A 26285-nucleotide genomic window follows, 5' to 3' on the forward strand; every position below is an offset into this window, starting at 1 on the left:
GTGAGCAATTGATGGTCTGTTTCACAGTCGGCTCTTCATCTTGTTCTGACGGATGATATTGAGTTTTCCATCGCCTCTTTCCACAGATGTAGTCAATTTTATTCCTGTGCATTCCATCTGGTGAGGTTCATGTGTATAGTCACCATTTATGTTGCTGAAAGAAGGTATTTGCAATGAAGAAGTCATTGGTCTTGCAAAATTCTATCATTTGATCTCCGGCGTTGTTTCTATCACCAAGGCCATATTTTCCAACTACCGATCCTTCTTCTTTGCTTCCAACTTTCGCATTCCAATCACCACTAATTATCAATGCATCCTGATTGCATGTTCGATCAATTGTTACACAGCATACCAAAAAAAAAACCCACTGCCATTCAGTCACTTCCAGCTCAGCGACCCTATAGGACAGAATAGAACTTCCCCCATAGGGTTTCCAAGGTTGTAAATCTTTGCGGAAACAGGCTGCCACATCTTTCTCTTGTGGATGGGCTGGTGGGTTCAAACCATCCACTTTCAGTTAGCAGCCCAGTGCTTTAACCACTGCAGCACGAGGGCCCCTTACATGGCATTAAAAAAAAAAAAGAAAGAAAACTCATTGCCATCGAGTCAATTCCAACTCATAGTGACCCTACAGGACAGAGTAGAACTGCCCCCTGACAGGGTTTCCAAGGAGCAGCTGGTAGGTTTGAACTGCTGACCTTTTGGTTAGCAAAATATGGCATGGTTGACCTTAAAATAGGGAGATTATCCAGGTGAGCCAAAGTAATCACATGGCTGATGTCTTTAGAAGTATAGAGTTTTCTCTGGCTGGGAACAGTAGAAGGAGTCTGAGATGAAGGCTTCAGCTATCAGGAAGAAAGCAAACACCCATGCTGTGGGCTACTCATAGACAGGGACAGCCTCTAAGAGATAGGAACAGTCCCCAACCAACAACGAGCAAGTAAACAAGAACCTCAGACCTAAAACCAACAATGAACTGAATTCTACCAACAGTATGGATGAATTTGGAAGTGGATTCTTTCCCACACCCTGAGTTGAAGACCCTGAGCAGAGAACTTAGCTACACTGTGCTGAGTTCTGACCTACAGAACTGTGAGCTAATAAGCAGGTTTTGTTTTAAGCTACTAAGTTTATATTTGTCACACAGCAATATAACACTAATACAGTAGTTATGTCACAATTTCTGGTTATATCAATACTCAGTGTCTGCATTATTGTGAGAGTATATGATTCACATATCAAGTGCACCATAATTATATTTCTGTTCTTGAGCAGCTTTGTTTGTCCTGAGTTCATAACTGCCTCATTTTTCCCCCTTAGTGTTCTATGCGCTTTCCACTAATTCTGTTTCAAACCTTCAGTCTGTTCAGACACAACTCTATGAGATAATTTAGTTTCACGTATTTTTCTCAAGGCTCTCTCTTCTGGTGCCCCTCTCATCCTGTTGAATCTGGGCTGATTGGCTTCTATCTCTCTGCAGAACTGACTTAATCTTGGATCTCCCATCAGCATTATTCTAGGAATTCCCTTTTCCCCACATTTCCCAGATTCCTTATTTTCTCTTTCTTGGGTTACTCTTTTGTTTAGAAGAACGCAACCTCCATTAACTTTTTGTGAAAAGAATCTTTGGAGGTAAATGTCTTCAGACTTTTCATGGCTTTATTCTACACTCACACTTGGCTGCTTGTTTGGCCGTCATAGACTTCCCTATAGCATTCCTTCGCTACAGTTCACTGCTGAGACTCCTGAGGCCAGGGCGACTGCCAGTCCTCTGTGTATGACCTTTTTCTCCTCCACCACTGCTTCCTCCTTCTTCCTCTTCTCCTCTGTGAAAGTTTCTCAGATCATCTCAGAGCTCCCACTGTTCTGAAATTTCCCAATGATGTTCTTAGTATGAGCCTTTTTAATGTGTACTCAGTGGGCCCTGTTAATTTGATAACTCATATCCTTCCGTATTATTTCTTTGATAATTTCCTCCTTTCTGTTTTCTCTGTCCTTTCTTTTAGGAACTCCTACTAGTTACATGTGTGAGGTCCTGCGTTCATTCTTCAACATCTCCAAACAGCCCTTGTCTTAAGCCCTGGTGGCAAGTCAGCAGTCTGAATCCACCAGCCGCTCCTTGGAAACCCAATGGGGCAGTTCTACTCTGTCCTTAGGGTCTCTCTGAGTTAGAATTGGCTCTATGGTAATGGGTTTATTGGTTAAATATTGCCCTCATCATCTTATTTTCTTATATTTTCTCTCACATTTTCTAACTACCTCCTGTTGGTTCTGTTGTGTGAGTTTCTTCAACCTTATCCTCCAACTCTTGTATTGACTACTTCATTTTGCTTTTTAATTAACAAAAGCTCTTCCTTGTTCTTTGAATCCTCCTTTTTTAAGTCCTTCAAAATAACTTATCCTATATTTTTAAGGATGTTAATTACTTGAGGAATTTATTTTTAAGCTTGCTTCTGCCCTCTGCATTATCTTTCTTTGCTCTGAGTTACATTTTTCTGGGTTCGTTTTTGTTGTTGTTCTTTCTTTCTTACATTATGGTCTATAGGGTCTCTGTGAGTCAGCAATGGTTTTGGTTTTGGAATTTTTGCCTTAGAGATTTTCCTAAAGGCTTGATGATCCTTGGTTGTCCATTCTTATGTAAGAGTGCAGAGTTATAATAATATTTACAAGGTAATTGCGCGAGACACTTCCTCTCAACTGTTGAGCTTCATCATAGATTGAGACCTGGTTATTTCCAAGGGGAACCTCTTTAGGTCTTCTCTTTGGTGAGTTTCCCCAAGAAAGAAGCATCTAAGCTCCTGCTGGGGGAGTTTAACCATGACTATCTACATTCCAAGAGCTGCTTCAGGAAATGGAGCTAGGGATATCGATGGTTGGTATGTAAACCTTTACTTAATCCCCCTCTTTTAGGTATGATACCACCCCCTCTCTGCTGTGCCTGGAGTCTTAAATCCAGAGCCTCTCTCTTTCAACTTCTCCTGAGTGGTATAGAAAGTTGGAAAAGGGCAATATCCTGGCTGCCCAGGTTGGTGAAGAGGATCTGGGGATCTTTATTCAGAAAACTGCCTTCAGTTTGGGGGCCTTCCAAGGTTCTCCAACTCCCTCTTAAAGGCCCTTCTGGCCTTCAGGCATTTAGTTTTCAACATTCTCTAAACTGCAGAGTCATTTACCAGCATTACTCACTTTCCAGCTTCCAAATTTTGTTTTTGATCTCTTCTAATTTCAGGTCTGGAAACCCTGTTGGTGTAGTGGTTAAGAACTATGGCTGCTAACCAAAAGGTCCATAGTTCAAATCCACCAGGCACTCCTTGAAAACCATATGGGACAGTTCTTCCCTGTCTTACAAGGTTTCTACGTGTTGGAATTGACTCACCAGCAATGGGTTTGGTTTTTGTTTTTTTTTTTAATTTCAGGTTTATGCCTTTTTATTCCTATTTATAATTTGAGGGGGATTTCTGGAGGAAGCAACATGTTAACCAGAGCCTCCTAGATATTTATAGGTTGGCAATTCCCTTCTATTTGTTGTTACATGACTCTCCCAAAGAAGAAGAATTTGAAACCATAGAACATTATTATTACTTTTGTTGATATCTACAGTGGAAACTTGGATTTCCTAAGTTTACTGTGTTTACGTTTATGAAAATTTCAGCAATTCTAGAATTTTCACAATCACTAATGTGAGAGAGCCAAAGTTGGGTGAACCCCTTACTGCCCAAACTCAAACATCTCTTCTTCCACACACACACAACACTTGGTATTCATGCCAACTCACCAATTCTCAAGCTTGGAAATGGCCAGAGGCTGAGTAAGCAAATCCTATAGGGAGTGATTTCACACGTACCAGATGTGTTAGACCTGCCCAGCTCAAAACCCCACTCAACTCCTCCTCCTTCACGTACAGCTACTTGGCCTCCTGCCTAAGGCTGGTATCTGATCAAAAGAGATTTAAGATAGCCAAGCTCAGCATCAATCTAGTCACCTTAAAAGGTATCTAACTCTACCGTTGTCCCCCCACCACCGTCACATACACACAAGAAAAAAACAAACCAATTGCCGTCAGATCAATTCCGATTCTTGGCGACCCCATGTGTGTTAGAGTGGAACTTCGCTCCATAGGGTTTGGATGACTGATTTTTCATAAGTAGATCACCAGGCCTTTCTTCTGCAGTGCCTCTCGATGGATTCAAATGCTTTTGGCTAGCAGCCTAGTGCTTAAGCATTTGAGCCGTCCAGGGACTAAACCCACGGCCACTGGGTCAGTTCCAACTCATAGCGACCCCATATGGTTTTCAAGGCTGTAAATCTCTATGGAAGCAGAATGCCATGTCTTTCTCCCTCAGAGCCACTGGTGGTTTTAAGCCACAGACTGTTCGGTTAGCAGTCGATCACTTTTTAACCAGTGCACCACCAAGGCTCCTTCCATTGTCCCCAGACCCTTTCTATAATGCAGTGCTGATAACTGAGTCTGAGTTTCTACCGGAAGCCTGCCTCATATCCCAGTCTACAGAAAACTAGATTAGGCTGGATTTTCTCAGAGGTCAGGGCTTGCCCTCTCCTCGGTGCCTGTCCACTGCATGACTGGTCAGCTTCCAGTTCCCAGTTCCTCCAGGGCTGCTGCTCCTCATTGGTTAGCCTGTCCATGTGTTATGACACTGTCTACCTCAAACTTTCCCTGGTAATGAAATTTCCTCTTCAGAAATATTAGCCATTTAGGCTTTCATTTGAATCAACTCATCTGACCTTTTCATGAGGGCAGCATTTGACTGGGGAGAGAAAAGACAGTTAAAGGAAAACAGGATTTGAAAGAAGGGAAAAACTACGCCCTTTCCTACTTCACAGTTTGCCTTAAGGCCCGTGGTGCCCACCTCCTCCTTCTTCACAAGCTGACCTCCTTTTGAAGTATGAACCCAAACACCAAGCTTTGCCTACGGTCACTTATTTCTGTGGTTTCCCTACTGTGTTTTAGAATCTCTTAGCCTGGGGTTGGCTCCTAATTCTCCACGATATATTTCAGTTTTGGAGTTAAATACCCTTGAAGGCAAAGATGTCCATTTTACTTGCTTTTAATAGTTTCTATCCCAGGATGAAAAAACCAGTTGCCGTGCAGTGGACTCGGACTCCTGGCAACCTCATGTGTGTGTCAGAGTAAGAACCGTGCTCCATAGGGTTTAGGTCACCAGGCCTTTCTGGCGAGGTGCTCCTGGGTGGACTCCAAACTCAAACCTTTCAGTTAGCACACCAGGTGCTAAGCATTTGCACCACCCAGGTGTACTTCTGGCAATTGTCGGTCCGATTCTCCCACCCATAATTCAGTGGTCACTCTGTCAAAAATTCTATAAGGAAAGGCCCCTAAGGGTAAGTCAGAAAGAAAAAAAACAAAATTGATACATTACCATCCTTATGCTCTAGAGTGACAAGGAGGTTTCTCTCTCCATTATGTCAGGAAAGGAACTATCGCTTCCTTTGCTTTCACAGCTCTGAGCCCCAGTTTCTTCACCTTTTAAAATGGGCACAATAGTGCCTAATTCACAGGGAACTGTGAGGATTGACAGAGAAAATGTGGGCAAAATGCCCAGCATGTGCCTGGCATGTATTTGATGAACAATAAGGCAATGGTTAAGCACTTGACTGCTAATGGAAAGGTTAGCAGTTTGAATCCACCCAGGGGCCCCATGGAAGAAAGGCCTGGCCATCTCCTATTGTATAGATTACAGCCAAGGAAACCCTCTGGGGCAGTTCTACTGTGTCACATGTGGTCCCCAGGAGTCCAAAACAACATCAAAAATGTTAATTCACTGATTCAATTCCCTGGAGCCAGAGAGCAGAAAGGAGCATCTGGGAAGCCCCTGGAAGCATCTGCCAGAAGGGCTCAGTGGAGCGGGAGGGTAGGCACCCGGCGCTGTGGAGGGTGAGGATTGTTTATGCCAGACAAGATCCACCCGTCCATTTCCATCAGGCCAAATTCCAAAGCCTGTAAAAGCATTAGGGGACCCTCCGCCTGGAGCCACACTGGAGCTTCCTGACCTAAACAAGCAGGCTGGGCTCCTGCAGGAGCGTCCGTGGCCGCCGGCCGTATTTCAGCAGGCCTCCCGACCCCTGCGTAAATAAATGTGCCGAACAGATACACTCAACATTTTCGCCTGTCCTGAAATCAGATCTGCAGATTCCTCAGCCCCTCTGTGCTGGGCCGACTGTAATTACAGGATATGTTAAATTTTCTTTATAGCTGGTCCTGATGGTTGTTAAGTGACCACACCAGCCCGCCCAGCACCTCGCTCTGGTCTGCACCACGAGTAATGAAAACCAGATGTGGGTCTGAAGTTAATAATCAATATGGCGCTCACCCCAAGTCAAGTGGGGCTCGCCATTTGCTTGGAGAAGCCATGTAAAGTAGTGATAAGCCAGGGTGACCTGCAACCTATCCTTGGGACTGTCACTACATGAAGAGATAAGCCATTTGAAACTCCCAGAGGTGATGGGGAGAGAAATAAGTAACTGACAGGGACTGAAAACTTACCCAGCACAGACAGCACGTTTGCCTGTCAAGTCCTTCCTAGAGGCTCCATTCAAGGATTTCTAGAGCTCTGGCAGTTTTATTAGATACGAGAATCTTCACCGAAAATCTAATTACGGGTATTCAGCTTTTAGACGACAATCTCTTGGAATTTCTGAGCACAAGGCACTTCCACTTAGAGGCAGTTTCCTTCCCTGGCTCAGAGACGTTCACACAATGGATAAATGAATGAACGAATTACCACTGAGGTATCCAGCACTGGAGATCACAGAGCTGGAACTGATGAAGGAGCTGTCAATGTTTGCTGTTAAATGGACGTGGCAACCCAGGAATTCTGATTTACAGCAGAGCTCGGAAATCTGCACTTTTGATGTGAGCCCAAGGTGATTCTGAAAGAGACAACATTTTTTAGAAAGGATATTTCAACAACCATCTTTTCGCTATTACCCGTTGTGTTGAATCAATTCCGACTCATAGTGACCCTACAGGACAGAGTATAACCATAGGGTTTCCAAGGAGTGGCTGGTGGATTCGAAATGCCAACCTTTTAGTTAGCAGCTGAGCTCCGAAACACTACGCCACTTTTCACTACCGAGCCAAGCCGATTTGGAGAACCAGATGGAAGAAATTTTGTATTTCTCTCCATCAGTCGTAGAAACATAAGGAGTCTGAGGAGGGCTGTGCTCTCAGGCAGTCTGAATCCTTCAAGCAGACATGCAACCTCCATCTGCTGCCCTAGGAGAGGGAGTAAGGTCGATTTCAACACAATCGTCTTAAGGTCCTTAGTGCAAACAGTTAAGCGCTTGGCTACTAGCGGAAAGGTTGGTGGTTTTAGGAAGAAAGGCCTGGCAATCTACTTCTGAAAAACCAGCCATTGAAAACCCTACAGAGCACAGTTCCACTCTGGCACTTATGGGGTCTCCGTGAGTTGGAATTGACTCAACGGCAACTGGTTTAGTATTTGTGTGTGTGTTTACGTGCTGGAAGAGGAAGCGGAAATTAGACAATGCCATGGTTTTCCAGTTGCTCGTAATACAAAAAATAAAGTTGTTCATGAATAATCCAAGGGAGAAAACTACGTAGATATGGATAAATTGGTTTGGAAGCAAAAAGGAGAGATTAGTTACACCTTGGGGTAGCAAATGGGCAGTATCAGGGAAGGCTGCATTGAAGAGGTGCATTTGTTAGACTTTAAGTGATAAGAGCTATATCAACATACGAATATGGAGGAAAAGAGACAGCCGTGAAGAGCTGTGTTAGCTGTGTTAGTGGCCACCAGCCTCTAGTCTCCCTTCTTCTGCACCAGTACCTGGAATCTCCCTTAAGAAATTACCCCTCCCTGATCCTATTCAGCACCAACCTCGATTTATTGCCACCCGCACTCCCTTGAGTCAGGGATTGTAAATGAGTTTGGGGAAGGGACAAGAATTAGGGATTGTGAGGAAAGGGCTGGGTGCCCTAACAGATAAATGTCACCAGGGCTTAATCCAGACATTTTTCTACACAAAGTATAGAAAAATCACTAATTTTCTCTAATTTCCACCTCAAATTTGCAATGGTCATACTCAGTTACATTCAATTACTGGATAAATTTGCTTATTGTAGTATTTACTCTTACATCTTTTTATAGGTGTTCTAATTGTGTTAAACCGATTTGATAGAGTAAACCATTAGGCATCGGTGGGAAGGATATTCAAGACAAAATATTCCTTATTATCAGATCCTGACAACACAGAAAATTCTCAATAATTTATCTCCTTATAATAATGGTTTATGGGGTGACAATCGACATATCCTAAAAGGTCAATCCAGTCCCTTTCAGAGTTTAAAAAAATCTGGCTTTTTTAATAGAATAGTAATATACACTTGTAAGAAAATTAACCAATACAAAATGGAATTAAGTAGAAAGTGAAAGTCCACTCCAAATAGAGTGGGAGTCAGATTTAGGGTAAGAATCAGGAGTGTCTGTTATACATATTATTTGATAAGAGAAGCAAAGGTTTTGCATTTTAATCAGGACATTTTCATGCCATGATCAAAACGGTTCTCTCAAAAAGCAGCTCCTTCAGAAAGGTCTAAACTCACCCTCCAAGATTCCATCTCTCATAGCCCTGGACTCCCTATCTCTCTTTCTGCTGTATTTTTCTCCACTGCCCTTAGCACCATATAACATACTATATATTTTATTTACTTATTATTGTTTGTTTATTCACTGTTGTATTCCCAGCACCTGGAACAAAACCCAAAACCAAGCCCACTGCCGTCGAGTCAATTCAGACTCACAGTGACCCTATAGGACAGAGTAGAACTGCCCCATAGGGTCTCCAAGGCTGTCAATCTTTACAGAAGCAGACTGCCATATCTTTCTTCCACAGAGCGGCTGGTAGGCTTGAACCACCAGCCTCTCAGTTAGGTCGGCAAGCTCTTAACCATTGAGCCACCAGGCCTCCGTCGCCTGGAACAGGCCTGATAAACTTCCACAGTAGAAATAGCACCCGAGTTTGAGTCATTCATTCAACCTTCAACAAATGTTCATTGTACAACTGTTAATCATCAGGCCTGTTCCAGGGGTTCAGGTGCTATTTCTACTCTGAAAGCTTTGCTCATTTTCATTATTCTTGACCTTAAAAAAAAAAAAACCCTGTTGCCGTCGAGTCAATTCTGACTCATAGAGAGCCTATAGGACAGAGTAGAACTGCCCCATAGAGTTTCCAAGGAGCACCTGGTAGATTTGAACTGCCGACCTTTTAGGTTAGCAGCCGTAGCTCTTAACCACTGCACCACGAGGGTTTCCATTCTTGACCTTAGCTGCCCAGAAAGTAACTCCCTTTGTGTCCCTGTCTCTGCACCGTGTCCAGACTGCCTTAGTTGCGTTTATCACACTATCACCACATGCTGGTCCCTGTCCCTAAGCCGTGAGCTCCCTGAGGGAAGGACAAGGTCAGGTATAACTTTCATCCCCAACGTCCTGCTCTGTGCCTGCCTTACAGCCCTGGTAGTGTGATAGAGAAGAGGCTGAAGAAAGTAGAGTATGAAAAACAACACCAACTCCTGATTCGACTGGAAAGGTATCAGAGTGCAAAACGGGGCAAAAGAGTACATCTGTTATGGGGTGGATAGAATGGAGTATAACCTTAAACCTAGGTCTCAGGCATAAGGAAAACTAAGTAGGACTTTATTTTAGCCTGACGTGGGAAGTTATTTGGGTCTAATGTGTGATAGTTCCCACAAAGCATGCTGGGGCAAATTTCTAAGATGCTGGGATTTCCTTGGGGTTCGAAGCCCTGGTGGCACCGTGGTTAAGAGCTCGGCTGTTAACCAAAAGGTAGGCAGTTTGAATCCAGCAACTGCTCTTTGGAAGCCCTATGGGGCAGTTCTACTCTGTCCTATAGGGTCGCAATCAGTCGGAATCGACTCGACGGTAATGGGTTTGGGTTTGAGTGGGGATTCCTTGGGGTTGCAAGATCATGCTGCTCTCTTGCCTGGCTCTAAATATCTTCACCAAATGGCCACTAGGCTACAAAAAAAAGATGATACTTCGACCTAGGCATTTAAAGACACATTAGACTTAAGCGCTAAGTTCACCCACACAAAGCTTTCGACACTCTAAGAATGACTGTTCAGGGTGCATGCGTTCCCCATCCTCCATTACCCCTCCTAAGAATGAGTTACAGCGTAACTGAGTACAGCGTATTAAACTCCCACCTGATGCCTTATACACTGGGCAATAATTTCACTGAAGTCAAATGCGTCTGTGGGGGGCACTTTTCTTTCTAGGCCTCTTTAGTGAGTTAGTGTTTCTGTTTTTCCAGGATATTTACACAGGCTTCTGTTCAATTATTCATAAGCTAGTTTGCATCAAGCTTACTTCCAAATTCCTGTTAACAAAATAAATCAAGCTAGGTTCAAATACTTCTTAACAGTAGCAAAATACCATTTATAGGATTGTTGTCAGTTGCCGTCAAGTCAGCTCCAACTCATGGCAACTTTACATATAACAGAATGAAATATCACCTGGTCCTGTGCCATCTTCATGATCATTGGTACGTTTGAGGCCATTGTCGTGGCTATGTGCAGTGCCTTCCACTCTGGGGGCTCATCTTCTAGAATTACATCAGACAATATTCTGTTGTGGTCCATAAGCTTTTCATGGGCTGATTTCCAGAAGCAGGCCTTTCTTTATTATACCCTTTTGCCCACGTGGACACTGGCTTAAACACCCTTCAGTAATCTCTCCAAGATCACATAACAAGAAAGTGCCTGAGATGTGATTCAAAACCAAAGTTACCTGATTCCTAACTTGTTAGGTTTCTTCAGCATCACTGCAAAGACAATCCCCTACATCTTTAGACATTATTTTCCCTGTAGTCTGGCAAGTTCATTTAAAGCAAAACACTTAGCCATTCCCTTTCAGCACAAGAGGCGCAAGCCACATCATTTAAGGGCTGGTACCTTGTGTGGCCATGACAGAAAATGTGCTCTCTACGTCATGGAGGTGGCAGCTGGCAAGGACTCCATCCCTACTCCCTCTGGAGGGAACCGTGCAACCTTTCCAGGCCACTGGAGTTGATTTTTGTCTTGTTTGTGCCTTCCGTGTTGAGTTTCAAGTGACCCGATTTCCCAGAACATTAAGAACACCTACATTCCAACCAAATCCACACACTAATCAAAACCAACTGTAAAGGCTTTGGGGGTTGTGTGTCATCTTTATCCTCCATACTCTGCTCCTCTCCCTCAGGAGGGGAGATGGGGAGTTGATTACAAGTTCTTTTTGATGATGCTTCTGCTAAAAACTCTTTGAAAAACATCATCCCCTCTCTTCACAAGACATTATATTGGGCAACGTGGAGTCATGATGACACGGCACTAATTTTAGCTAAGTCAGACATCTTCATGAAAGCATTGCTCATGCCTGCCAACTGCTGCTGATTGAGTCAAAGTTCACCCTCTTTTAGAAAAAAGGAGAAGAGTCAACTGCTGTTGCATCAAGAGTGAAACCAAGCCTGAGGTGAACAGGCCCGTTCATTTCTAGATCCCAAAACTCATCCCACTGTGATGGCTTTTCAGCAATACAGGCAAGGTGGAGAGAGGGGCAGCCGTTGTCCTCACCAACCCGGTCAACGAAGAACCTGGTTTCATCAACTCATGGTGCTAATACTTGCTTCCCTCATGGTCTTGGTCTCTCCCAGACAGCAGTGGGTCTTTTTTATTCTGCCTCAATGATCTGCTTTGAATTACTTTATAATCTCGATGAACTTGTTGTCCTATTCCAATAGAGCAACGCCTGGATCCCTTTTACAATTTCAGTGCTGGTTTGATTGGGGATTTGTTTCTTTGCTTGTTTGTTTTATCCATTTGCTATTTACTGAGAAGTTTCAAATAGGGTTCTGACCTACTCTATTTCTCATTCTTTTTGTTCTTACTTTTAGTAGATTTGCCATGAGGTAAAGAGACTCAGGTTATAATGCTTTCCATTCTCTCATTGTTTCCAGTATCCACCCTTCAAGTGATTTATGAACATCAGTGAAGACCCCCATACAACAAGGTATTGAACTGTTCTGGAGGTATTTCTTAGGCCCTGGAGGTATTCAGTTCAGCGAAAGAATGAAACCCAAAGTTTTATCTTTCTCCTCCACTGATGGGAACCACATTTTCACTGCTTCCAGCTTTCCAGGTCTCCTGAAACCTAAAAAGAACACTGGTGGCTGGGGTTTAGCCAGAATTTGTATCAGTAGAGAGATCTTGAGATTAAGACTGGATTCAAGTCTCAGCTTTGCCACCTACTGTGTGTGAGTGACCTTGATCATGTCCTTTAACTTCTCTGAGCTGTTTCCTCATCTTTAAAACAAGGGTAATTACAATAACTACTTCTCAGGGTTTATGTGAGGCTCAGATAAGTAAACAGACATGAAACTTCCTTGTAGGTACTAAATCAACACTATGGGGGCAGAGGGGGAGAGGAGCTTTAAAGCTTGATTCCTACATCTCCTGTCAAGATTCACACAGAATTGGCATTATCAAGGTTATTTTAAAGAGAGAAATTAAGACCAGAAAACCTCATGGAATTTCCTACCTGCTTTTTAGCCAGTCTGTACAGCATCTGGAAACCCTGGTGGCGTGGTGGTGAAGTGCTATGGCTGCTAACCAAAAGGTCAGCAGTTCGAATCTACCAGGTGCTCCTTGGAAGCGCTATAGGGCAGTTCTACTCTGTCCTATAGGCTCTCTATGAGTCAGAATCGACTCGATGGCAATGGGTTTTTTGGGTTTGGTACAGCATCTACTAGAAATGAATCTAGATGTTTAGAAATAGTCCTTTAGGCCACGAGTAGCATGTGTATGTTCCAAATCAAACCAAACCCCTTGCCATCGGGTCAATTCTGACTCATGGTGACCCCATGAGTTCCGGAGTGGAACTGCTCCATAAGGTTTTTCTTGGCTGTAATCTTTATGGAAGCAGATAGCCAGGCCTTTCCTTTCATGGCACTGCTGGGTGGGTTCGAACCACCAACCTTTAGGTTAGTGTTTAGTGCAAATCATTTGGCCACCCAGGTGTATGGGTATAAAAACTCATTGCCATCAAGTTGATTCTGACTCATAGTATGCCTATAAGACAGAGTAGAACTGCCCCATGATGTTTTCAAGGAGCAGCTGGTGGATTCGAACTGTCAACGTTATGGTTAACAACCGAGCTCTTAAGCACTGCACCACCAATTTATGCCCAAATATCGAGTTCAGAGTCTTGTTAAACTCAACCCAATTAACTCAATCAATAAACCACTACTGCATGTTCAGCTCTGCCCAGATACAGAAGGAGAAACATCCCTGCGCTAAAGAGAGCTGATGTCTGAATCATTTAGTGGCTGTCCTATTCGAAAAAATGGAGGAGTGGGGGCGGTGTTGCCATAAGGCTAGTAATAAGAGGAGGCAGGAATCTCACTGGAATCAGGGAACCAAGCAGCACCAAAATTAAACATCTAAGGAGCTCTGGGGATGGGCTTACCATATGTCTCTCAGCACTGGGGCTTGTGGATCTATAACTAGTTAGGTGCTATCAATGTGACTCAACTGCTCTCTTAGTCCCTGCTTCTCAGATGAATGCTTGAGAAGGAAAACCTGATCGGTCTTTGTAATTATCAAGACCCATGTTTAGGGAGAGTTCGTGTGGCTGGGCCACCTCTAAACTCTCTGACCACCTGTGACCTGGCTACCCTGGGCCAATGTCCACTCAGCTAGAACCAGTGAGTCACTTGGTACAGAGTGCCCCTGTTTAAGGAACAGTCTGGAGCTGCTCCCCTCTACAGGGATTCTAGATGGGCCAGTTTACTTCAGAAGAGGTTGTTAGCCTGCAAATACCATAATAATCTTCTTTAACAAACACTTTCCCTATTGCTCTCCCTCACATACACCTGGAGAACATCAAGGGTAACAAACCAGTCATATGGGCTAGAGTAATTGGGAATAAAAAAAAAAAAAAAAGGCTTTCTAAAACAGGGGAGTCCCTGGGTGGTGCAATGGTTAATGCGCTTGGCTGCTAACAGAAAGATCAGAGGTTGGAGTCCACCCAAAAGTGCCTCGGGAGAAAGGCGTGGTGATCTACTTCAAAACAATCAACCACTGAAAACCCTGTGGAGCATAGCTTTACTCTGACACACAGGAGGTCACCATGAGCTGGAGTTTACTCCATGGCAACTGTCTTTTTTTGTGATTTTGTTGTTGTTGTTCCTAAAAAGGGTGGGAAGAAAATCAAACCTTGAAAATGGGCTGGACATTAGATAGAGAAAGAAGATGGAGACATTCCAAGCAGGTGGAATTGAATGAACAAAGGCCAAATTCCCAAACTGAACCTCTGGCAAGAGTTCCCTTAAGTGTAATAGCCAGGAGTCACTGCATCTCCTTTCAAGTTGGGAATAAAATAGTAAAGGGAAAACTGATCACTTCTTCTGTGAAGGAGTGACTCTCCCTGTTGCTGGATATTGATGTGTGTATTAATATAGCTGAGGGTCCTTTCTAGATTCTTCCATACTCAAAATCATGCTTTCTTCATTAAATTAATGCTATTTCTCCCTGCCCCAGTGCTTGGCCTGCTGATGTTATTCCTAAGAAGAATAATAGCAAATAATAATAGCTAACATCTGTAGACAACCTTAGTGACAGGCATTGTGTTCAACTCTTAAGTGTATCATCTCATAGAATCTTTAATATAACGTGTGTTGTAAGAAAGAACTTTGCAAAGCTAATCATTAACAAGAAAAGGAAGACTTCCGCAAAGAAGTAATATTTAAGCTGGGTCTTCAAAGAAGGTGCTGGAGTTTTCCTGGTATTCAAGCCTAGGAAAGGCATTACAGGCAGTGGGACTGGCATCAGAGATACAGGAACAATCATGGTGTGTTCCAGAAACAGCAGTGAAGTTGGATGATAGGATACTTGTGGGCAGGGGTAGAAGGGGCTAAAAGAAGCCATACTGCAAGGAGTTTTATAGCAATTTTATCAATTAGCAACAAGGAGCCATTGAAGTGCTTTAACAGGGGAGAGGCATTATCAGATTTACATCTTAGGGAGATGCTTTTTTTTTTTTTAGGGCAGCGTGGAGCATGGATTGACGGAACAGGAGCCTGGAGGGAGGGGCTGCCTTTTGACAAAGTCCGACAAAGAAATGCCGTAGAACAAAACTGAGGCAGTGACAGAGGAGACAGAAAGGAAGGGACTCAGTCAGGAGTGAAGATCAAGATACAGTCCCCGCTTTCAGGGCTTAGAACCAGCAAGGAAAGGAAAAGCTGGCACACAAATGCCAGTGACACCAGTTGTGGGGGTGTAAGGCCACGTAGACAGTAGATAGAATGGACAGGGGACAAGTTTAGTTAGAATGAGAGAGGACTTCCAGCCCAAAGGGGCTGGTATTTGCCTTTCAAACCAACAAATGAGCAGGATTTTAATAGGCAGGAATGTGAAGAGCATTCCAGAAGGGAGCAGCAAAGGCAAAGGCTTAAATAAACCCAGAGTAAAGGCTTGTTGGGACAGGTGGCAGAGTGGGGAACAACCTCACCACACTGTGCTCCAGCCCTGCGGAGTCCTGAGCAGGGTCCTGTCTGCTTTCCCACTCACCCTGGTAGACCCTCAGTGATAACCCCTTCCCAGTTGAGGTAGAAGAAATTATACATGGTCTTTATCACCTAAAACTGCAGGTAACGGTCTGTACATGCTCAAGGGCCTGGAATAACACTCTCATAACAACCTCTGGAGAGTCCCTGGGTGGTGCAAATGATTAATGCGCTAAAAGGTTGGAGGTTCGAGTCTGCCTAGAGGTGCCTTAGAAGAAAGACCTGGTAATCTACTTCCGAAAATCAGAGATCGTAAACCCTATGGAGCTCAGTTCTACTTTGGCACATATGGGGTCACCATTAGAGCTGGCTTGGCAGCAACTGTTTGGTTTTTAACAACCCCATGAATGTGGCACTGAGACGCTTCATCAAAAGGAGTTTAAGATACAAATCTGTTGGGCTTCTCTCAGCCTGCTCAACACCCCGTTTCCTGGGGTCTTTTGGGCAAATGGCCCTACCAGGCAGTTCAGCGCTTGACTGTCCCGGGTCTTCTCTGATTGTTTTGAGAATGAGTCTTCCATCCTCAAGAAACTGAACGGTAAGTCAGGGACTGAGGCAGTCTACTGTGTCTGTGTAGCTGTGACTCCCAAGTCTTTCTCTTGGAGAAGGCACAGGGCTCCCTGCCTGCCAGCTCTCTGTGTTTCCCCACCTGGAGCAGGAGGACCCGCAAACTGCGAGACCTCGCCCCCTCCTTCCTCCGCCTCTGTTTATTCACAGGCAGCCCAGAAGGCCGGTTAGCAGTAAATGAAGCATTTACCCTTTAATTCTCAGATGTATGTGATCTGAAAAAAAAAAGAGAGAGAGAGAGAAGAAAATATCCCAAAGACGTCAGAGGGAGCGAATGTGGAGAACAGATGCTGCTACTTGTTTTTGTCCCTGTTTTGTCTTTTAAAAATACATAAAACATGAGTAATTAAGGAGAAGCAGTTCCAGCTTTTAGGAAAATCAACAAGGAGGTATTTTAAAGTTTGAGCCAAACTTCTTACATGTTGTTTCGATACTCGACCTGCTTTGTGGAATCATAAAATTCTAGAGCAAGAATAGAACTGGAGAGCTACTTATTCCAGTTCCTGGCTTTTAAGTTGGCGAATGAACCGTTCAGTATAGAAAATGCCCTTTTCCTTGTTTACACTACGTTTAGAATTTGCCCTTGCTGCCCTGTTGGCCTCGTTTTATCATCCAGACAGTCACAAAGTATTTCCTTAGCTACAAATAGTCACTCACTCATTTTATCCACTTAGTAAATATTTACTGAGCGTCTGCTATGTGCTAGATGCTGTGTTAGATCCCAAAGGCTCAAAGTCCTGGTTCCTGAGTTGCATTTACATGATTTGTTTTACAACAGGTACAACATACGGGCTGCTGTGGAGTCAAGATTCCACCTCATGAAAACCCCATGTGCGTCAGAGTAGAACTGCGCTGTGTAGGATTTTCAACGGCTGATTTTTCAAAAGTAGATCGCCAGGTCTTTCTTCTGGGTGGAAACAAACCTGCAGCCTTTCAGGGTGTAGTAGCCAAGTGTGTTAACTCTTTATACCACCTAGGGGCTCCAGTTACAATATCCAAAACCAAAAATCAGACCAGTTGTCTCAGAGTCGATTCCAACTCATGGGACCCCACGCATTACAGAGTGGAACTGAACTCCATAGGGTTTTCTTGGCTGTAATCTTTACAGAAGCAGATCACCAGTCCTTTTTTCTGAGGTGCCAGTGGGTAGGTTCAAACCTTTGGGTTAGTAACTGAGCGCAAACCATTTGCAGGGATTTAAGTTACAATGCAGCTCGGGATAATATGATGGAGGTGGCCGTGAAGAGGGAGGGGCAGTGAGTAGGGATCTAAACCAGACTGAGGGAGAAACATGCTTCACCATGTACATCAGATCAGCTGCACCAACATAAATACGTAACATAACAGCATCTGTATGTTGTTCTTCAGTTTTAAAAGGACATTCCCAGTGGTCTCGTTGATGTTGGCAGCAACCATGTGAGTAGGTCTTGTTATTATGTTTGATTCACACGTGAGGAAATGGAGGCTCAAGTTTTCAAACATTGCAGGTGCCTGACGGGAAGCACATGTGGGTCTTGGGACTCCAGGTCTCTTGTTCTCCTCTCTCCCTGACACGAGCTGTCTATTACCATTTCAAAACCATGAACTAATATGACAGAGCATGTCTGATGCCAGGCACAATGGTAAGTTTTTCCTTTTTTTTTTTTTTTGGTGGTGGGGGTGGGAAGTGGAAGTACAAAGATGAGTAATGTACAATCCCTGCCTTCCAGAAGCCTCTAGGCTCAGAGAGAAAGAACCATATAGTCACATACAAAGAGAAAGCTTTTTGGCAAAACTGTGTGTACAAACGAGTGATCCAGAAAAGGACTGGTACAGGAATTCAGGGAAGAGAGAAATCACCACAGGCCAAGGTGTGGTAGTTACTACAAGGGCAGGATTGATTTGAGCTTGACAAACAGAAGGCCAATAGAGGTTAACAGAGAGAAGGCGGTTTACTACTATAGATTGTATAGGCATTAAATGATATCATTTATGGAAAAGTTTTATGACAGTACCCTGAATGTACTAATTTTCAGTAAGTGGTGGAGATGGTGGCGGTGGTGGTGATATCGTTATTCGTTGTTGGTCAGCTTCCTCACCAGCAGCTCCCACCCCTCAGGCACCCCAGGCCCTCAGAGCGCTGTTCCCTGTAACTCCCCCCACATGCTAATAACCTACAGCCTCTGTGAACACATAGCTCCCCCACCTCCTCTCCTTTCTTCAGCACCAGTGTCTGCTTTTCAGAGAACAACTATTTCCACAAGACCGTCTTTTGCATCAGGCCCTCTCGGTATTCCAGACCTTGGTGGAATTTACACACTCAGGGAAGGACAGGCTTTCTTCCCAAGGGCCCGAGCAGCACCTGCCCTGATGTCCAGGCAGATGCTCCACAGGAAGAGTCACCCACGCCCCAGAGCTTGTCTGCTCTCCACTGGTTCTCACATGGTTGCCATCACTTACCACATAACCTGGGCTGTGTTGTCAGCAGTTAGAGGCTCTGGGGGATGCAGCTGCCATGAAAGAGACACACAAAGAAGAAATGTGTTGCAAAACATGAACTACCGCAGCTGAAATCTGTGAAAGAGGGTCCTACCCCCTCCCGCACCATGCCTGCGCTCCCTCCATGGACTGTCTCCTCCCCCAACCCAACTCGTCCTACTGCTGCTCTCCAGCAAGTTGTCAACTAACAACCCCCTCCCCCAAGGACAGGCCAGAAGATGCACCAAAAAGGGCCTTGGTTGGGAGTCAGGACCTGGGTCCAAGTCTGAATCTGCCCATGGTGAGCTGTGAGAGCTTTTGCAAAGTAGTGAACTTCCCTGAGTTGTCATTTGAAATGACTACACCCTGTAGCTCTAACCCTAGGTGGTTCTATTGCTATCCTCCTTTCTCAGCACATGTTGATACGCATACACAGACATATACACACACATATGTATAATCACACATCAGTAAATTGCATTTTCTCAACTCTCATAACAGTTATCCAACTCTCAGTTTGATATTAAGAACAACAGAATTATTGAATTAATACTATGGGCAAAGGTTACTTTCCATAAGACATAAAACCTGATTCAAAATGATAAGAGACCATAAAAAATGTCAAAATGTCTTTCACCTGAAAGAAGGTAGAAATAGTAAGCAAAATGTGGGGAGAAAGAGTCTTTCTTCCTGGATAAAAATACAAATGCCAATTAAGGTAGCACTGAACTCTACCAGATGTAGACATATTACAAAGTCTTGTCATAAGACATAAAGTCTTAGTAATCAAAACAGAAGCTTCTGCCTCAGGAGCAGGCGAAGAGATCAATGAGACAGGAGCAAGAACTCAGAAATTTGTGTGTGTGTATGTTCGCATGCATTGTGTGTGTGTGTGTGTGTGTGTCCTCAATACATCTTAAAGCTGGCCAAAACCAAAAACCAAACCTTTTGCCGTCAAGTCAATTCTGACTCATAGCGACCCTCTAGGACAGAGTAGAACAGCCCCACAGTGTTTCCAAGGAGCAGCTGGTGAATTTGAAATGCCAACTTTTTAGTTAGCAGCCAAGCTCTTAACCACTGTGTCTCCAGGGCACAGACCAATGAAGAAGATAGATCGCTTAGTAGATGGTGCTGGAAAAGCCAGCTCCACATATAGATAAAAATTAAGCTAGGTCTCTAGACCATATACTAAGGGATTAGAAACCTAAATCTGACTGGTAAAACTATACAGACAATATAAGGTTGTGTAGAAGAATATCTTTGGGCACTAAGGATTGGAAATGTTTTCTTAAATGAGACCCAAAAAGCACAAATCATAAACTAAAAATGGCAATTTGACCTCATTGAAATTAAAGATTTCTAGTTCATGGAGGAAATCATACACAGAAGTAACAGGCTGATGACAGACAGGACAGATGTTACAACTTCTAAACCTATGACAGATTGAGACTCAGAATGGGCAAAGAACTAAAGTTCAACAAGACAAGAAGGGAAACTCAATAGGAAAGTGGACAGGCATAAGGAGCCAATTCACAGAAGGAGTAGCACAAATGTCTAATAAGTGTATGAAGAAATGCTCAAACTTGCCAATAGAGAAATCAAAACAAAATTGAGATCCAAAGTGGTGCCTTTCCAGTCATCAAAAAGGAAAAACAGCTGGCTAGAGTGTAAACTGGAACTGCCATTCGAGAAAGAATCTGCCACTGTTTAGCAAAACTAAGTATGTTCAGTTTCCTGACCCAGTAAACCCACTCCTGGGTATAAATCCAGAGAATCTCTGACAAGTCCATACAGGGGCATATGCGATAACATTTCCCATCCATCATGTATAGCTACAGGCACTTGGACACACCTAGGTTTTGATCCCTAAACGAAGGAATAAGTTAAATGCAGGAAATGCTTGCGATGGCATACTATGCAGCGAGAAACTAAAAAGCAAGGATAAATCTCAAAAACATGTGAAATGCAAGAAACAGACTGATATTATAATACAATTTCATGAATGTGAAAAAAAAGCATCGAACACATACACAAAACCATGGTATATATTTTACAAGAACGTGAATTTAAGGACACGTTAGAATGATTTTCTACCAAAGTATTATCAGTAGGGATCAGTCAGGAATACAGGAACCTCCAAGCAGGAAGGAACTTCATACAGGAATTTATGTGTTTTTGAAATTGTTAGAAGGGCTAGGGGCATGCAGGGCAGTGAAAGCCACTGCTCATTGCCAAACTCACTACTGATTTCATAAAAAACTGGAAGTTGATACTGTCCCCACCAGAACCAAAGGAAATGCCACTGATGGGCACAGCTGCATCAGCACCCAGGCAGGAGATTTATGGGAGAATGCCTGAAGCCGCTGCAAGATCCCACATCTGCCAAAGCCCACACATTTGCCTGCCACTACACAGGAAGAATGATGGCCTCCCAATTCTAGCGAGAGCAGCTCTCCCCAGTGAAATACAAATTGGAGCCCTCTGAAATACCTAATCCCCAGGCTTCTAGCTTAGTAATACAGGGGAGCACCTGAAAAGGAGTAGGAAGAGTAGCAAATACCAACAGATGACCTGCCACAGGGCACCAGTTCGGCTACTAAGAACCCACACATACCTTTCTGTATTTAACTTCCATACAGCAGTAGTATCAGCAGCATGCTTTCTGCCTAACGTGATGCAACTATCCTTCACACAAATAAAAAGGCATTCAACTCTCCACTAAAAAAAAGGTTCCCAAATGTAACATCGTCACTCTAGCCATCATCTAGTTCAGTCACAATCCCCCTTCAGTATCATGTAATCAATCTAAAGACTACACACTTAATCATCAGCAACATACTTTATATAAAATAGCAGAAAAAGAAGAGGAGAAATGGAAATTGCTACATATAAAATATAAACACACACACACACACATATATATATATATATATATAATATATATATATATATACACACACATATATGTCTTGGAAGAAGTACAACCAGAATGCTCCTTAGAAGCGAGGATGGTGAGACTATATCTCACATACTTTGGACATGTTGTCAGGAGGGTCACTCCCTGGAGAAGGTCATCAAGCTTGGTAAAGTAGAGGGTCAGTGAAAAAGAGGAAGACCCCCAATGAGACGGATTGACACAGAGGCTGCAACAATGGGCTTAAGCATAACAACAATTGTGAGGATGGCACAGGACCGGGCAGTGATTCATTCTGTTGAACATAGGGTTGAACACCTAACAACAGCAAGAACATATAAACAAATACAAACGTATACACATATGTATGTTGTTGTTGTGTGTGGTTGAGTCAGTTCCAATTCATGGCAACTCCATGTATTACAGAGTAGAACTGTTCCACAGGGTTTTCGTGGCTGTAACCTTTATGGAAACAGATCGCAAGGCCTTTCCTTCTACAGTGCAGCTGGGTGGACCTTCAGTTACCAGCCAAACACACAAAGTTTGTCCCACCCACTACAAGAAAATATGAATTGCTACTACCGTCCTCTTTTCTACCCTTGATCTCAAGATCATAGTTGGTATTTTTAACCCTCTTCTTCCACTACCTATTGTGTGTTTCCTTTGTCCTCAGGTATCACTTCAGCTATCCATGGTTCTTGACCTAGTGTAGTGACCCAAAACTTTATTCCTGAAGTCTGAACCACTAGCAGCGCTTCCTGTGTTGGACAACTTGAAGCACTTATTGATGAAGGTCAAAGACTACAACTTTCAGTAGGGATTATGCTTGAATATGAAGAAAACAAAAATCCTCACAATTGGACTGATAGACAACATCATGATCAATGGAGAAAAAATTGAAGTTGTCAATGATTTCATTCTTCTTGGATGAACAATCAATGTCAATGGAAGCAGCAGTCAAGAAATCAAATGACATATGGCATTGGGCAAATCTACTTCAAAAGACCTCTTTACCTAGGGATATACCCTAGAGATCTGGTAGCAGTGACTTGAACAGACATATGCACACCTATGTTCATTCCAGCATCATTCACAAAAAATAGAAGCCACCTAAGTGCCCATCAATGGATGAATGGATAAGCAAATTGTGGTACATACATACAACAGAATATGACACAAATATAGAGAATAGTGAGGAGTTCGTGAAACATTTTATAACATGGATGAATCTGGAGGACATTATGCTGAGTGAAATAAGTCAATCACAAAAGGACAAATATTATATGGTCTCACTATTACAAAAAGTCAGGAATAGGTATATACGAAAAAGCAATATGCTTTGATGGTTACCAAGGATGGAAGGGGGAGGAAGGGGAAATCACTTTCTAGGTGATGGGAAAGTCAATACCAAATATGGGTGAAGTTTGCACAACTTGACCAAGGTAAATGGAGACACTAAAAAGTACACAAGAATAAGGGGCAATTTCAGTAAATGCTGTAACATAAACAATTTTGCAACAACAGTAATAACAGCCAAAAAATATGTATGTAGTTACATAGGTAGGTATGTAGGCATATATGTGTATGGGAAGACATATGTGAGTACATGCTTGCGCATGTGTAGGTGTATCTGTAGCCATATGTATGTACATGTTTGTATGTGCTGCATATATATTCACATATATAAGAAAGCATGTAAGGGACACAGTTACGGAGACATTCTAGACATACCCAAACACTTCACAGGATTGGTTTACCAGGTTAAAAGGCTTAGGACCATAGTCTTGTGGGTCAACTCAGTCAATTGGCATAACATAGTTCCTAATGTTCTACACCCTAATTTGGTGAGTAGTGTCTGGGGTCTTAAAAGTGGCCATCTAAGATACAACTCTTGGTGTCTACTAGTCTGGAGCAAAAGAGAAAGAAGGAAACCAAAGACTCAAATAAGAAACTATAGGATTAAGAGACCACACAAACCATGTTCTCATCTATCCTGAAACCAAAAGAACTAGATGGTTCCTGGCTACCACTACCGACCGTTCTGATCAGGGACACATTAGATGGTCCTAGTTAGAATGGGAGAAAAATGTAGAACAAAACTCAAATTCTTAAAAAAGGCCATAGTTATTGGACTGGTAGAGACTAGAGGAACCCCCAAGACTGTTGCCCTGTGATACTATTTAAACTTGGAACTGAAACCACCCCTGGAGGTAACCTTTCAGCTAAATAGCAGATTGGATCATAAAATAAACAATATCACTAGCGAGTACTGAACTTTTTAAAAAAATATATAATCTATATGAGACCAAACGGTCAACACTTACCCTAAAGAAAAGATGACAAGGTAAGCGGGGGGCAGAGAAGCTAGAATAATGGAAACAGAACAACCGGAATGACAGTAAAGAATATTGACACATTGTGAAAAATGTAACCAATGTTACTGAACAGTATTATAAAAATTGTCAAATGTGAACCTAATTTGCTGTGTAAACTTTCACCAAAAACACAGTAAAATATTATTTAAAAAATAAAATAAGTACAACTTATTAGCTATTAGCATATGAACATTTTAGTACTTCAGACAACTATTGTGCAATTAAGTGCAATGACTGGCATATGGTAGCCTCTCAATAAATGATGACTTATTTGTGATATTAAAAAAAAAAAAAAGACCTCTTTAAAGTTTTTAAAAGCACAGATATCACTTCAATGACTAATGTGCTCCTAGCCAAATCCATGGTATTTTCAATCACCTCATATGCATGCAAAAGCTGGACAACGGAAAAAAAGGCAGAAAGAGAAGTGATGTATTTGAACTGTGGTGTTGGCAAAGAATATTAAATACACCGTGGACTTCCAGAAGAAGGAACAAATCAGTCTTAGAAGAAATACCAACAGAATGCTCCTTGGACACAAGGTTGGTGAAACTTCAGCTTACTTATTTTGGACACAGCATCGGGAAAACCATTCACTGGAAAAGGACATTATATTTGGTAAAGTAGAGGATCTGCAAAAATAAGGGAAACCTTCGCTAAGATGGAATGACACAATAACCACAACAATGGACTCAAACATACCAATTATCATGAAAATGACGCAAGACCAGACAACATTTTGGTCTGTTACGCGTAAGGTCACCATGAGTTGGAGCCAATGCATAGCAAGAACAAAAACGACTGTTTTGAACTGCTATATTTTTCAATTTTCTTTTTTACTGGCATGATAGTACTAACAGGCACCCTCCAAAACTCTCTAGATTCTAAATATACGCTTTCTTCACCCTGTCTTAAAGCAGCAAGCCTATTTGAGGATTGGTTATACCAGAAAGTACAGTAAAACCTTTCTTAACCTCTTGGTTCAGTGACTTGAGAAAAACAAAACTGAGAACCTCTCTTTCATTGTAATGTCCCATGAAGAAAATTTTCTCACTTGGAAACTAAGATCTCTAAACCAGCAGAGCCCAAAGATGCAAGCACGTGGAGTAAATTTCTTCAGGTCCTCTGTTAGGAATAACAGTTGTAGAATAGAGGTACAAGAAGCCATTTCCCCTCTAGTTCCTAGACCAATGTATTCTGCATTATGGATTGGTCATTTGTTCAAAGCATGTAATATATTTTGTAGGATAGCTCTCCACTCACATAATCTTCTCTCTTCCTGCTGGCACGATAATTGAGCCTTCATCAAGCCATGCTACCATATTGTAAAACCAGATGCTTCTATGAGATGGAGTACAAAATAAAGCCAGTGAAACTTGTGGGCATGAAAACATTACCACACTTTTTTGTTGTAAAATTAATTCCTTGGTCACAAGCAATATTGTGTGGAACACTATATGATAACTAAGTTCACAGATGGTGAAGCTGGCAAAAGCATAGTAGGCAGGAAAAGCAAGTCCATATCTGGAGTAAGTGTCTATTCCAGTAAGAACAAAATGCTGTACTCTTCTTGATATAAATGGCCCAATATAATCAACCTGCCACCAGGTGTCCATCTGAAAAATGATGTTATATCAGACTCAGACTTAGCTTCTGCTATTAGCATATTGGAGACCCAGCAGTGGCACAAGACAGATTAGCTTTTAGAAGAGGAAGTCCATGTTGCTGAGCCCATGCATAACTTTTATCGCTTCCACTATGGCCACTTTATTAATCAATCCACTGAGCAAAAGTTGGGCTGACTGAGGAAAGGGGTTGAAGGACATTCACAGAAATGATTATCTTGTCCTCTTGAGTCTTCTCTATAGTAGATGCCCTTTAGTGAGCTCTCACATGGGGCAAGTATCTTCTCACGCTATTCCCATTTTGGAGATCCATCCTTACACCCCTCCTCCATACTTCTGTGTCACCAATCCTTTCAAATTCCTGATCACGAGTGGCATAGATTGATACCTGTAGACATCCTTCCATCCAGCCAAAGTAAGAAACTAGATGCACTACTTCAAGTTATGGCAACTGGGAACATTTTTTTTACTTACCAGTCAACCCTGATTGGGACTATAATGCTACAATACTCTATTTCTAGATGTTGCTAGCCTATCATGTAAAACCATACTAAGCAAAGCTTAAATTTGCTTTCTCGATCAACTGACTGATCTTGAAGAATTCTCCATGAGTTTGTAGGAATGGATCAGACAGAGATGGAAATGCAACAGGAATAGATATTACGGAAGCTCATACATCTTACTTGATGCCTTGGAAACTACTTGAACCCTCTTAACTACTTCAACTTGAAGATA

At 42.7% G+C, this 26285-nt stretch overlaps 1 long non-coding RNA gene across 1 annotated transcript; it reads left to right on the forward strand.

Annotated features, from left to right (window-relative positions):
- Positions 1 to 1227: 1227 nt before the first annotated feature.
- On the forward strand, positions 1228 to 26023 carry LOC111747622 (uncharacterized). Its single transcript, XR_010319447.1, has 3 exons — positions 1228 to 2876; positions 12007 to 17801; positions 22224 to 26023. It is a non-coding gene; the product is annotated as an uncharacterized LOC111747622 (long non-coding RNA).
- Positions 26024 to 26285: the final 262 nt, after the last annotated feature.

The sequence above is a fragment of the Loxodonta africana genome, chromosome 25, assembly GCF_030014295.1.
Source record: "Loxodonta africana isolate mLoxAfr1 chromosome 25, mLoxAfr1.hap2, whole genome shotgun sequence".
NCBI classification, from domain to species: domain Eukaryota; kingdom Metazoa; phylum Chordata; class Mammalia; order Proboscidea; family Elephantidae; genus Loxodonta; species Loxodonta africana.